At 37.6% G+C, this 15,917-nt stretch overlaps 1 pseudogene; it reads left to right on the plus strand.

Annotated features, from left to right (window-relative positions):
* The first annotated feature begins 13,962 nt into the window (after window positions 1–13,962).
* On the plus strand, window positions 13,963–14,517 carry LOC101649409 (annotated as a pseudogene).
* Window positions 14,518–15,917: the final 1,400 nt, after the last annotated feature.

Here is a 15,917-nt window from a genome sequence, read left to right on the forward strand (position 1 = left end):
CCTTATACTTTATGGTCCCACTTCTAAAGAATTCTTAATTTTATGCCATCCTGTATTTATGCCATTTTCTGTATTCATAGAAGAGCAAGTTGAAAATTATTAATTCTAGTGATACAGTTCATACATACATGGGTTTATTTCCAATAAAATATGTCGCTGTGATCAAAGGAGGGCTATAGACAAATTATCTCAGTAATGTACATGTGGTAGTCTTGTTAAGTGCCTTTGGGCCCTTCCAGGAAGATGGTGCTGAGTTAGCCTCCCATCTCCTCTTCCCTCTCCTGGTTATCCAAACAAGGCCAGGATTCTTCTGAGATGTCTCCAGACTCTGCCAATCCAATTAGTGTGTGATATACACTATCTTGTAAGACCCTGAACTACTTCCTGCAACTGTGCTGTTCCCCCAACCCCGTTACCCTGTCAAACTGATAAACATGCAACTGCCAGCTAGAGAACTGGAGCAGGCCGGAGATCTGGAGCAGGTTGTGTATCCGAGGAAGAACTCTTGTCTTCTGTTGGCTGTGGATTCTGAACTAAGTCAGCTCCCAAGGGCATCTGCAGCCAATGGTAACAGAGTGGACAAACTGCCAGCCCTTGCGTCCCCTTCCAACCCCAAACAAAAAATGGTGGCACAGCCAGTGTGACCCTGACCTCCCCCCCAAAAATTATGTATGAAAATAAATAAATAAAATAATAAATAAAGTGCCTGGCGGTGGTGTCCATTCAATACTGTGGTTCCCTAGGGAAACTTGTGGGCCACGTGCCACGTCAAGGCAAAGCTCAGCTCAGAAGGTTATTATTATAGCTGTTGTTACAAGTGTGATTTCTAACTATTTTTACAACTTCAATGGTCAATAGGAAATCGATAGATTTTCCTGAGAAACCTAGGACAAACTTACAGAGTCTTGCCAGAAGAAGTTTTAAGAAAATTGAAAAGAGCATTTGGGGAAAAAAGTACAAGAAACTTGTACTGAGGATATATATATATATTAAACCATCATGACAATGCACTTATCTAGTGTAGTAGGACTCATCTAGTAATTCTACCTCATTCATCTTACAGACCTGACCATGCTTTTTCATATCTCTTTTTGTTCGTAAAAGTCAAAGAATAATTTTAAGCAATTTTATTTGAGCTCCTAGAAAATAAAATTGGCATGTTACTTAGTGTAAACCAAGAGGGTAGAAGTCTTCAAGGAAATATGAGAGAAATGAAAACACAAGCGTCAGAAATACTTGGACCTAGATGGAGGCAACGATGAGAAAACAGTAGTATGTTAATATTTTCATTCTATAAATGCTTTTGGATTTTGTAGCAATATTTTTAAACATATCCTCATATGTCCTTGGGAAAACATATTTGCTGGTATGAAGGATGATATGACTATTTTAAAACCTATATACATTTACAAATATTGATAAATTTCATGACAAATCCATTAATTACAATTATTTTATTAATTTCTAAACTTCTCTGTCAGTTAACATACCAAGGTACCTTGTGTGCTGCTATGATGCTGGAAACTATGCCATGGTATTTCAAATACCAGCCAGGTCACCAATAAAGGTTTTGAGTAAAATTTTCTGACTAGGTGGTGGAACCTGGAAATCTTCTAAAAAATTACTAAGTGAAAAGTATGAATAGCACCTAGAAGATTGTCAGAGTGTGGTGTTGGGAGATGAACTCCTCAATAAGAAGGAACTCAAACTATGATAATAGGACATACGTGTCCTCAACGAAAAGCCAACATTAACAAGAGAGATGCAGCCTGAACGTTGACTTGCTGATGTGGAATTACTCAAAATGAGAAGAAACAACTGTAAACGCTCATGAGTGACTAAACTACGAGAGGAACAAAGTGAAAAATCAAAGGGAAATTAGAAACTGTCTACAGGAAAGTGGCATTAGTGAACTGACAGGGAAATTTTGATTCTGACATCTTGAAAATTGGTCAGTTTAAGTTAGATAATCTTATAGTCTTATATCCTAGGGTGGTGAACTGGAGTGAAATGGTGGCACATTCATTGTTTAAAAACAGCCACTAAAATGAATAAAGGAAAACAATAGGGCGCTACCTCAAACAACCAAGGGTGGAAATGCCATATGACACAGTAACCCTTCTGATGTGTATAAATCCTAAACATTATGAGTCATAACATGGGGAGACATATGCACAATTGTGTTCATTGCAGCACTGTTGACAATAGCAAGAAGATGGCAACACTGGCATGAACGCACATAGAAGGATGAATAAAGAGACCGTGGTCCAGACACAGTGGAACACTAGGCATCCCTTCAACACAATGATGAAAACATGCAGTGCCTCACAAGTAGCCTTGACACAGTGACCATAAGAACGGAATAGCACACGGGTTGTAGATGACCTCAGGAGCACAACACAAGGAAAGCAAAGGACAGCGAAGACAGGACAAAAGGAAACACCACCGTGAACACCAAAAGAGCATTTGGTAATTGCTCTCGAATGTCGACGGAAGAACTAAAGAAAAGAAGAAATTATGACATAAAAGGATTGAGCAGAAGAAATAAAATTAAGAGATGCTATTTTCCCTGAAAAAATGCTTTGAAGCTCCTTCATACTACCTCATATTACCATGAACAAATGGTAGTATGAGTTAGAAACCCAAATTAAAGAAGATGCTCATTACTCAAGGTAAAGAAATGAAGCAAAAGTAAAGACATGAAGTAAAAATATTGGAAGGATTTATGGCAAATATGAAAAGACATTAGAATAAGCAATAGAAGATGGCAGGAACATGCAGCATCACTGGACCAAACATAATTGGCTCACATTCAATAATTTAAGCAAGTAAGTTATGATTTTTTAAATGATGATGTTGCAGGAAGAATTAAAAGTGGCACATAATGCTTTGGTGAGAAATGAGACTCCAGAAATTGACAAAATACCAACTGAAATGTTTCAACATATGGATACAACACTGGAAGCTCTCACTTGTCTGTAGGAGACATTTGGAGATTAATGAATTTGAAGATATGGAAAAATAAGGAGGAGTATCAGAAAAAGAAGCATCAAGAGAAATGAAATATAAGTTCAGTGGTACAAAGCCAAGAAATCCATAGGACACAGATGTGGAATGATCTATGTTATCAAACTCTGCAATGACATTTTCTGGGAGAATACAGAGGAATATGTTCAGTTGGTCAATGGGAAATTCTGAATAGATTAGCAAGGGCATACGCCAGAATACATGGAGCTAACAAGAAAAGTAATGATGAGAAAACAATAGGCTTGGCTACCAACAATTCTTTTCTGATGTTGGTTATAGGAGGAGGGAGCAGTTTTACGCAAAGGAGACTGTTAGTTTCCCCAGGCTGCCATAGCAAAATATAACAAAGTGGGTGACAGTAAAGAAAAGGAAGTCATTGTTTTATAGCTTTGGAGACCAAGACTCTGAATTGTGTGTGTTTGGCTTGATCATCCTTTCCCCTTGTTTACCTATCCCAGTTTCTGTTAACCCCATGTGTTTAGTGTTGTTCCTTGTCTTTTAAATGTATCTCAAAGCAACATCTTGTCTTCCCCCTGTGTGTTCCTAAACTCTTTTAAAGATATCATACAGAATTAGAACCCATTGCTCTCCCATATGGCCTTTTACCTTAACTAGAGCCTTGGTGGTTCAGTGTTTGCACATTGGGCACAATTTATATGGATGGCAGTTCAAAACCACCAGCAGCTCCTCTGGAGAAAGACTGGGTGTGGTAGTTACATAATCTGGTGTCAATTTGGGACTTGAGAGGATTAAGAGTGAAGGGGTGGAATGTAGGCTGTCAATCAGGTCATAGCCAATGAGGCCTCAGTGTTGGCATGACCTTCTCCTGAGATTTCTGGGAAATCTGGTATTTCCTCCTTGGAGGCGGGAGACACCTCACTCTCTCTGCTCACTCTCTGGGAGACCTTGCCGCTGACAAGACACATGAAACTTCCCTATGTCCTGAGCTGGAAAAGCCACATGGGACCTACTCTTATGAAACCAGACCTCTGAAGCTGGAGAAACCACGTAGAGACCCCTGCCAGCACTGAGATGCTTATAAAGCCACTGGAGCCAAAGACTTTCTAACCACCGGCATGTGATCATCCTGCATTCGGCATCCTTGCATGTGTTTCGTGAGTCTGAAGAGAACTTTAAAGATTGGTATCAAACATATGGGCTAATATCAGACTATGGGCTTGGACAGTACTGGGTAGGTATGCTTTCTTAATGTACAATTGCCCTTTATATAAAACTTCCTCTTATACACATATGAGTTTCTGTAGATTTGTTTCTCTAATCTACCCAGACTAACACACTGGGCTTTCTACTCCCATGAACAGTTGCAGTCTTGAAAACCCACATGGATCACTCTCAGTCAGGATTGACTTGATGGCAGTAAGTTGAGTTGAATAAAACCTTGAAAGAGAAATATTATTTTCCCAACAAATTCACGTTCACAGGTATGGGATTAGGAATTCAACATAGACTTTGAGAAAGCACAATTAAGTTCATAACAGAATTTAATAGCAATTCATTGTCATAGTAAGTCAATAAGAGAAATAATGGTATATATTAACCAAGTAGATGATAGACATTGATAAAACAATAGCGGAATAAGAATAAAACATTGCACATTGCAACAATTGTGAGGACTGGGAAAGGTGGAAAATCCAGAAAGAACTGTTTAGAGCTGCGTTTGTTCTGTAGCACAGGCCTGTAGTCTGGAAACTCAGCCAAAACTTCTATGTCATTGTTTTGAAACATAATTCTTTCTTTTCCAGGAAACCTGTATTTGACCATAAGTCGCTATACTGATTAGATGAGGCTCAATTACATTTTTGAGAGTAATCCATTTACTTAAAAACTACTGATTATAGTAAATGTTAATTATATTCATAAAATGCCGTCACAGAAACATCTAGAATAGCATGTGAACAAACAATTGGGTATCATAGTCTATGGACATTGACATATGAAATTAGCCATCACACGGACAAAAATAAATTTCTTAATAAATTATGATTAATGTTTATTTAGTCTCGGGTAGTTACCAAGTGACTATCACTCGTTCCTTCACTAAATGTCTGCTAGCCTGACTACAAAGAGTCCTGTATGAGAAAATTATAATATTGATCTCTAACCACTTTGTTCTATCAGTAATGTGAGAGAAATCTGTTCAAACCCCTTCCTGTACAAATAGATATCTGAACATATGAAAAGAATAAGAACAGAAGTTACAGGTGGAAACAATGTGCAACAACATATATAATCAGGGTCTAATCACTAAAACTTGTAGAAAAACTCAAAATCTCACATCTCCTTTTTTCTTAGATACATCTTAGCACCTTCCTTTTCTTTGGTTACAGTTACTTATCTGATATTCAAGATAAAATAACAAGAGCAACCAAAAATAGGACAGCATTTCAATGCTCCACAGAATGGGCTTCAACGGAAGTTGAAAGCATTTTTTTTCTCGTCTGTGGAGTGGCTGGCAGGTTGGAACAACTGACTTTTCACTAAGCAGCAATTTCACCACTATGCCATCAGGGCTCTTATGTGTTGTCTTTCTCTGCATCATTAGTAAACACGTAGGAATAAGAATGGAAGACAACTAGATTGAGGGAACCAAACGCTGTGGGAAAAATAAAGAACAGTGCAGGAAGCATCAAAAGAAGACGGGAGGAAGACACAAAGTTACGGTATGCAAAAGAATGAGTTGAAATTAAAACATTTTATGATGGAGTTATGCTGAAAAACCAATGGAACTGAAGAAGGAAGTCTAAGCTGAACTGAAGACTTGAACATAAAACAAGTCTCCAGGCATTAAAAGAAAACCAATTTAAATGATGCAATAAATGGATAAAGCAAGGAACACTCATTTACCCATGACATTTGGAAGACAGCTGCATGACCAACCAACTGGAATAGATCTATATTTGTACTCACAACAAAGAAAGATTATAGAACAATATCATTAAAATGCATATGACACAATCTTGCTTCCTGGAAGTGAAGAGGATTTGAAGCACATTCTGATGAAGTTCAAAGATTGGAGCCTTCACTATGAACTATACCTCAATGTAAAGAAAACAAACATCCTCACAATTGGACAAATAGGTAACATCATGGTAAAAGTAGAAAGGATTGAAGTTGTCAAAGATTCCTCTTGCTTGGATCCACAATCAATACTTACTTAAGTAATAGTCGAAAGATAAAACAACACATTGTATTGGGGAAATCTGCTGCATAAAGACCCCTTTTAAGTGTTTAAAAGCAGGGATGTTGCTTTGAGGCTATTTCCAACCCATGGTATTTTCAGTTACCTTATATGCATGTGAAAGTTGGACATTTAATAAGGAAGAGCAACGAAGAATCAAAGCATTTGAATTGTGGTGCTGGCAAAGAATATTGAAGGCACCAGTGCCTGTCAAAAGAACAAACAGACCTGTCTTGGAAGAAGTATAGCAAGGATGTTCCTTAGAGGCAAGGATGACAAAACTTTTCATGTATTTTGGACATGTTATCCGGAAATACTAGTCCCTGTAAAAGGACATCATGCTTGATAAAGTGGAATGGAAGAGATAAAGAATTCCTCAAATAATGGATTGCCATACTGGGTTCAATACTGGACTCAAATATAACAACTGTGAGGATGATGCAGGACCTGAAGGTGTCTCCTTCTTGTCCCTATGAGTTGGAGCCAACTCGATGACACTCAACAACACCATTAATATCACACAAAATTAAAATTTTTCTGGAGATCATTCAACAATGGTTTCATGTGTACATTGTTTACATGGAGCTGTCATAAATTTAAGCTAGAGCCAGAAAAGGATGTGGAACAAGGGATACCATTGCTAAAGTCAGATGCACCTTGGCTCAAAGCAGAGAATACCAGAAACATCTTTACTTGTGTTTTATTGACTATAAAAAGGCATTCAACTATGTGGATCATAAGTCTTGAGTAGCATTGAGAAGAATGGGAATTCCAGAACTTTCATTGTGCTCATGCAGAATGTGTACATGGCAGTGATTTGAACACAAGGGGATAGTGCATGGTTCAAAAGCAGAAAAGGTGTGTGTTTCCTTTCACCATATCTATTGAATCTGCACATTGAACAAATAATCCTAGAAGCTGGATACATAAAGGAAGGATTGTTAACAACCTACAATAGGCAGAATAAACAAACGTGCTTGCTTTGAATTGGGAGAACTTGAAGCACTTGCTGATGAAGATCAAAGATTGTAGCCTTCAATATGGATGACAACTTAAAGTAAAAAAAATCAAAATAATTTCAAGTGGACTAATAGGTAAATGAATAAATGGAGAAAAGATTGGAGTTTTCAAGGATTTTGTCTTGCCTAGATCCACAATCAATGATGAGGAGTCCACAGTCAAGAATACAAAGGACACATTGCATTGGCCGGAGGACTAAGATGCACTTGACTCAAGCCACAGTATTTTCAATCACCTCAGGTGCACATGTAAGTTGGACATTTAAATAAGGAAAATGGCAGAACAAATTGATGCATGCAAATGTTGAAAACATTGAAAGTACCAGCGACTGCCCAAAGAACAAATCAGTCTGTCCTGGAAGAAGTGTAGCCAGAATGCTGCTGAAAATCAAGGATGCTGAGGCTTCCTATCATTTACTTTGGACACGTTTTCAGGATAGATATGTGCCTGGAATGGGACATCATGCTTGGTAAAGTGGAATGGCAGTGAAAAAGAAACCCTCAAATAGATGGATTGACTCAGTGGCTTCATCATTGGGATCAGACATAACAACAGTGTGAGGATGGCCACATACAAGTCAGAGTTACCTTCCGTTGTACTGTGTACTGGGTCACTATGTGTTGGCACCAACACAATGGGATCTGAGAACAATATTGTGAAGAAATGGTGTGAGTGAACATATGACTTCCTCAGGATACATAAAGGAGGAGAATCTAGCTCCACACCACCCTGATGTCAATTGCCACAAGGCAGAATTCAGACATGCTTCCACCCTTCTTCCTTCTTTACACTATTTTGACACAAACCATGCCTCCCATTGCACTCCCCTTCTCTTCTGGGATTGAAAATCCATTACAATGAACGCAGAACTCACATAGAATATCCACAGTTATGGGATTTATTAAAGAAGTTACCAGGGTACCAGAAGTCGGGATCATAAAACGTTAAAAATTAAGGTTCCAGTTCTCTTGTCCATATCGACACCCCTTCTGGTCAGTAGTCTCTACTCCTCTGCCACTTAGCCATGTGGTACCTTGGCTATTGCATCATTCCATTAGCCAAGAAGATCATTGCTCTGCCTCAGGGTCTCACTGAAGCTCCTCTTACTTGTCTCATGGTCTCAGAGTGGCTCCTCTGTTCTGTCTCATGATCTCACAATGTATCCTTTGGTGCTTCTGTTCCCCCATCACTGAAAGAGAGAATCCCATACATGCTTCCATGTTGTCTCATATTTCTTGATGGACATGGGATTCTCATGTGAGATGGATGGCTGTCTTATACCCAGAGAAAAATGAAAACTGGTTCTTGTCTTCTCTTGTGGCTTAACACAGCCCATTTTCATGGGGCCACCCGATCATATGGTAGGAGTTACAAAGACACAGAAGAAAGAACGATATTTAAGCAATTGGTTGCATAGTGGTTATGCACTGGGCTTCTAAACACTGGTCAGCAATTTGAACTCACCAGCCACTCTATCAGAACAAGACTTGGCTTTCTACTCCAGCCAGAGTTCCAGTCACCGAAGTCCACAGGAGCAGTTCTACTCTGTCCTGTAAGGTCACTGTGAGTCAGAAAGAACTTGATAGCAGTGAATGACAGTGAGAGCAAGAGGGAGAATAGAGCGTAAATGCCATAACATACTTTCCAGCAACAACAGTAATACCAAACAATAATTCTGAGTAGACATACAATTATATTAAATAGATACATGAAATAGGAAGTGAGTACATTAGGTACATGTAAAACTGTTGTGGGTACTCCTACTTATAATTTTATAAATTGCATACTCATATATATGACAAGGACTTTTAAAAGTTTAAGGAAAGCTTCATGAGTTTTTGAAGCTTCCCTATACAATAAAGCATACAGGGGACACAGCTATAGAAATGGATATCAGGACTAGACTACTGGATTTGAAGCCTAAGAACAACAATTTCATGAGACATCAATTGGAAAAACATAGTTGATAAATACTAGTACACTGTTCTACATCCTGCTCTTTTCAGGAGTGTCTGGGAGTCTGAAATTTTTCAATCTCCTATCTATGATTCACTTATTGATATCTTTAAGCCTAGAGCAAAGGAGAATGAAGAATATAGACACTAAATTAAGCAATTATTCCCAAGGACTAATGCACTGGTGGTATAGTGGTTGGTTAAGTACTGGGCTGTTAACTGCAAAGGTCAATAGTTTGAAACCCGTAATGCAGTGGTTTTCAACCTGTGGGTAGTGACCCCTTTGGGGATTGAACGACCCTTTCATAGGGATCTCATGATTCATAACAGTAGCAAAATAACAGTTATGAAGTAGCAATGGAAATAATTTTGTGGTTGCAGGGTCACCACAACATGAGGAACTGTATGAAAGGGCCGCAGCATTAGGAAGGTTGAGTACCACTGCTAGTGGCTCTGAGAGAGAAAGATGAGGCATGCCACTCATAAAAATTAACAGTCTCGGAAGCCAACAGGGTCAGTTCTGCCTCCCCTACAATGTCTCTTTGTGTCAGAATTGACTTGTTGGCAGTGGCATTGCTTTCTTTTTTTTAATGAATGATGCATATAAACCACAGCCTCCTTTAACATGGAAGCTGCCTGCAACTATTGCCCATTCAGACCAGGACCACAATAAAATTCTGGGTTAGAATGGGTAAGAAATGGAGAACAAAATTTAAAACAAAACAAACAACCAAAACAACAAATTAACTGTCTTAAAGGAACTGGAGGAAATCTGGGACTATTGTCTTAAAACAATTTTTTTTAACTGAAAAGTGAACACAGTCTATATAATGAAAATAACAGACAGGAAATGCACCTTAGAGAAATCAAAGCGAGGAGGACAAAAAGACAACAATTGCCCAGAACCAAAGATGAGAAGGTAGAAAGACAAGGAAACTGAATAAATAGAAATGGGAAACAAGAGGAGGCCGAGGGTGTGTGTGTGCTGAAACACCATGGCGATTGCAACCCGTGTCAGGGAACAATTTGTGCATGACCTGACAATCTAATTTGGTATGTAAACTTCCCTCTAAAAGCAATGAGATGGTCAAAAAGAAAAGAAAGCTGCTTATGTCTACATTTTCTCTTAAATTAGATATTCTAACACAACTTGATTGAGAGAAAGCTTTAAATACTAAATAGGATTCCTGCTCTTTAAGGCGTTACCTTGGTTCCTTAGATAGCTGAAATCTAATTTGCTTTCTCAAGGCCATTTTTATTTTCAATTTGCAGGACATATCACAGATTCTGTGAATTTGGAGGCAGGTTATAACTTGAAGTGCAAAGCAACACAGTATGATTTACCATTTTAGAAACAAGGATTTGTTATTACTGCTGTATGTGTGGGGTTTTTTTCCTTAACGCACATGCCTTGTGAAACTTCCTAATGAGAAAGTTACCTTTGTATTGCTTATACCCCCAGTGTCTTTGGTCTTTATTTGTTAGTAAGTATGCTTGTTCTAAAAAGAAAAAATGATAAGAAATTACTGAAAAGATATAGGGTTTTAAAAAGTTCTTCCTAATCCAATTTGTATTGAATGCTGCATTAATTATAAATATCATAATAGCATAGAAACATAAAATGTTAGCTGGAGAAGTGAACAGAATGATAAATATGCTTCAAAATGACAGGAGTCACTGATGATTTATGGAAAATAAGCCATTAATTCCCACTTTTAAATAAATAGCTATCATATTATAGTTTACTGGAAGGATGGCCTTTTGAGTCATAATTTATTTTTACCTAAACCTTTCTTTAAGTCAATTATTTTCCCAAAGAGTTTTAGAAATAACTTACCATTCATTGTGATTGCAATAATCAAAGTCATCATCAGCAGTCTGTTATGACAATATATGTGGGACACTTGACTGGGTGCCGAGAAGCATCTCTTTAATATTCTTCTGGAATAATTAGTTCACCCTACTTAACATTTTTCCTTTCCTTGGCTCAAATGGAAATAAGGAAATAACAATGGACAGAATGGGATGATTTCAAATCTTTGGTATGAATTCAACAATTATTACTGAGAGGTATAGGTTAATATGGTTAATTGTCCATATTAGCCTCTACAGTGAATTAAAATAAGTAATAAAAATATTGCATATTTAAGTCTAAATTAAGTCTAGGGCTTTTCACTGAAAATAAAGTTAAGGTTTTCATGTTAAATAATAAGCTAGAGATATGAGCTTACTTAAGTTGTCAGTAACTTATTTTCAGGTACATTTGTTTATATGTAGGTAGAAATTCTATGTACAAAATAAATAGGAAGAAAACAATACTTTAGAAAAACATTATATTTAAATTATTTTATTATTCTCCTCTTCACTTTTAAGCAAATAGACACTGGAGCTACAGTAAGCATATAGTTGATTAAAATGGCCTGCAGGAAGCAAAGATGTATATATTATTATGAGATTTAAAAAACAAAATCTGACAACTGACCACATTAAAACTAGTATTTTATAGGAATACATTATACATCTTCCATTGAACCAAAGTGACAGATAACAAACCAACTTAAAGTGAACAAAAATAAATAGAGCTCTGTGACAGTGTTATTTCATACATATGAATAACCTTTCCCTTAGGAAATGAACTGGTAAGTTAGAAAGAAATCACACTGACTTGTTAGGTGCTATGGAGCCTGTTTAGACTCATAGGAACCCAACCTCGAGCCGAAGGAGCAATGCCTGGTACAGAGCCTGCCCACAAGTGCTATCTATGTGTCCCCTGCTGTAGTCTTCCATTAATCTATCTTACTGAAAGTCTTGTCCTTCTTCACTGACCTTCTATTTTAAAAAGTAAGACATTCTTTTCTAGGGACTAGTCCTTCATGATAACATATGAAAGTATGTGAGACAGAGTATTCCATCATGACTTCTAAGGAGAAATCCGCCTGTACTTCTTCCAAAACATATTTGCTCTTTCTTCTGCTGTTCCATGGGAGTTCTACTCTCCTTCATCACACCATAAGTTCAATGTATTAATACTCTCCAGTCTCCCCTATTAATTGTAGAGCTTTCAAAAGCATGCAAGGCAATTGTAAACACCATGGCTTGGGACAATAGCACCTTAGTACTCAAATTTGTTCTTTAGTATGTAATGGTATATTTTTCCAGTAAAAATAATTATTTTGCAGTATTTTGCAGTACAATTATTTTGTCCACTGCAATGTGTCCTTTGTTTTCCTGACTGTTGCTTCCATGAGCATTGTGGATCCAAATAAAACGAAATATTTGACAACTTAAATCTTTTCTCTGATTAATATGATATTGTTCATTTGCAAAGTTTAAATATTTATTTACTTTAATTTTTATATTGAGGTATTTTATATATATGGGAGGCTGTAGATTACCATCTTCGTGAGGGTATCAAGTGCCCTTAAATTCCAACAAGCAAAGATGTAATTTCTATATCACAGGTTGCTCATGAGCCAATCCTGATGTCTTCTCTTTCATGCACTACAGTTCCTCATATTATTTAATGAACATACAGGTTGAATAAGGATGGTGAAAGAATAAACCTCTGATGTATAACTTTAAAACTTTACAATAGCCCCTTGATTTATTTAAAGGATTATCTCTTGGTCTATGTATCAGTTCTGCATAAGCACAGTGACGTATCTTTGAATTCCCATTCTTTTTGATATTATCCAAAGTATTGATTATAATGAACATATTTGAATGCATTTCCGTAGCCAATAAAACCCAGGGAAGCATCTTTCTGGTAACATCTGCTCTGGGCCAAGAAACATCTGATAGCAGCGATGATATGCTTTGTTTCACATCCTCTTCTGATTCCAGAATGAATTTCTGCCAGTTTCATGTCTATGTGCTGATAAACACTTATTTTTGATCTTCAGAAAAATGTTACTTGATGTGATATTGATAATATTTTTATTATTTTCCCCCTCCTGTGGATCACCTCCAAATGGGTACAAATATATATTTCTCCCAGTCACATAGCCAGGTTTCTCAGTATAGACTGGTGTTTCCAGGACTGCATTAGTTTGTTGAAATATTTCAGGTAGTATTCAATAAATTCCTGGAGTCTTGTTTTTGCCAATGTCTTCAATGCAGTTGAACTTCTTTCTTCAATACCATCAGTTCACAGTAATATACTACCTCTTGAAATGTTTGAAAATAGACCAAATTTGGTACCATATCTCTGCATATTTATTCCACCTTGTGATGTTTCTTACATCTTTCTATATTTTTTCATAGAGTTGTTCAATATTGCAATGCTAGGCCTTATTCCATCCCAACATTGCCTTCCAGTCTCACCCAGTTTCGCCAGTTTGAGAAATGCTGAATATGTTTCTCCAATCTGATGTTCTAACTCCAGGTCTCTGAAATTTTCATTGTTATTTTGTCTTCTTGGTCTACCTTTGAAATCTCCTGTACAGCTTTTTCTTCATTTCTTCCATTTGTTCTAGCTACTCAATGCCGAAGAGCAAATTTCTGACAGACTCAATTGTGACCCCTCATTTTAATATATTCTTTCTTTCCTGACTTTTTAATGACTATTTGCGTCATGCATGATGTCTTGATGGCATCCCCAAATTTCTCTGATCTCAAGATATTAGTGTTAAATGTATCAGTTCTATTCTTGAGATTGTGTTAAATCCAGATGGGAGGTATTCAAAGTCATATTTTGTCCCTCATGAGTTTGTTTTCAATTTTGTCAGAATACCATTGAACTTGTATATGAGTAATTGATGGTCTGTTCCACCATCATCCCCTAATTGGGGCAAGAGGCAGATGGACATGGACGTGGTCAAGCTCATTGAGAATAAGCATGAGGTCACCATTCTGTGAGGACTGAATGAATTTGTAATGAAGTTTCATGAACCACAAGGAACACCATATAAAGGTGGAGTATGGAAAGTTAGAGAGGATCTTCCTGATAAATACCCCTTCAAATCTCTGTCTATAGGATTCAAGAATAAAAATTTCCATCCCAACATTGATGAAGTGTCAGGAACTGTGTATCTAGATGTAATTAATCAAACTTGGATAGCTCTCTACAATTTTACCATTATATTTGTGTCCTTCCTGCCTGTTGTTGGCCTTTCCTAATCCCAGAGAGTCTCTCGATGGTGATGCACAGCCATGTCCCTCCACCGGCCAGAAGAACACAAGCAGACCATTAGAGTACATCCAGGAGTATGCGACAGGGGAGGCGCTGAAGGAGCAGGAGGAGGGCCCTGGAGACAGCTGTCAGAGAGCTTGATGTCTGACTTTTCAGAAGACAAGGCCCAGGACATGAAATTGTAATAGAAAATGCACCTGTTTTTCAGAAAAGACTATTATTTCCTAACCATGAGAAACAGACTATAATATTCATATTTAAACAAAGCAATTGTTTATTACTAAACAAGGTTTTAGGAAAAATAGCATTGATATATAGAGATTTTATATCACCCTTGAGATCTTGATTTATAGGTAATTTGTCACCCTGAGGTGCTTAGCATATTCCCACATTCCATTTTGGTAGCAACATGCAGGTGGAACGCCCACCTACATACAGCGGGTGGTCCAGGCCGCTGTGCGGTCACCACAAACCGCGGCTCTGATTGGTAGTTGTGAGTAGCCAACCACTCTTGATTGATGGTTCCAAAGAAAAGCAGCTTTTGGACTTCAAGATAGATTAGTGCTTCCCCCACCCCCCCAAAAAGGAGCCCACTAGGGATGGAAAAGGCAGCTGCCCCACCAAGCAGCCACAAGTGCCCACCTGCTATGGCAGCGCCAGCGCCCTCCATCCTGGGAACCAGAGGCGGCCCTTTCTATCCAGTACCAGTGTGCACAGCATGGAGCTCATCGGAGTATTGAAATTTAAAACCTTTTTTACCCTTCGTTTCTTTTGACTCGGAATTTTTAAGTGCATTCTTTTGTCCTTGACCTGGTTTTAGCAAGTAATATTGCTCTTCTCCATCCTCTTCTCCCACAGAAGTAAGCACTGTGATTGCACCTGTATACACCTGCTTATGTTGCTGAACAATGTTATATGCAATGAATACGTTTTCCAAAATTCTGTCACATGAACTCCAGCTCCATTTCGATCACGAGAGTCATATTTTCCAACTGATGATCTTTTTTTCTTTGTCCCTAAGTTTCACTTTTCAATTACCAGTAATTATCTGTGCATCTTGATTGCATGGTCAATCAATTAAAGTTGGTAGAATTCTTAATGTTTAAAAATCACTGGCATCAAAGTGGATAAATCACATTAACTTCCTTGTAAGCACATAGGTATTATTTTATCACAGACAATGTTGCACTTCAAGTGGAATCTCAAAATTTTATTTTTGACAAGAATGTGATATAATTCCTCTTCAATTTGTCATCCCTTTCATAGTAAAGCACATGAGTGTCTGATTCTAAATAGTCATTATTTGTCTAGTTCACCTCACTTATGCCTAGGATATCTATTTTTATGTATTTCAGTTCATTTTTATGACTTCCAATTTCCCTAAATTCATACTCTGTGCAATCCAAGTTCTGATTGTGAATGGATAATTGGAGCTGTTTCTTGTCATTTTCAGTGATATCCCCATCAGCAAATAAAAGTCTGGAAAGCTTTGCTCTATCCACGTCATTAATGCAACCCTACCTTTAGGGCGCAGTTCTTCTTCTGGATCTTTCAGAGTGCCTTGAAGCCTCAGGGACTCAATGTC

The sequence above is a fragment of the Echinops telfairi genome, unplaced genomic scaffold (genome assembly GCF_000313985.2).
Source record: "Echinops telfairi isolate 266 unplaced genomic scaffold, ASM31398v2 ScPeMD7_6;HRSCAF=24_1, whole genome shotgun sequence".
Lineage (NCBI taxonomy): Eukaryota > Metazoa > Chordata > Mammalia > Afrosoricida > Tenrecidae > Echinops > Echinops telfairi.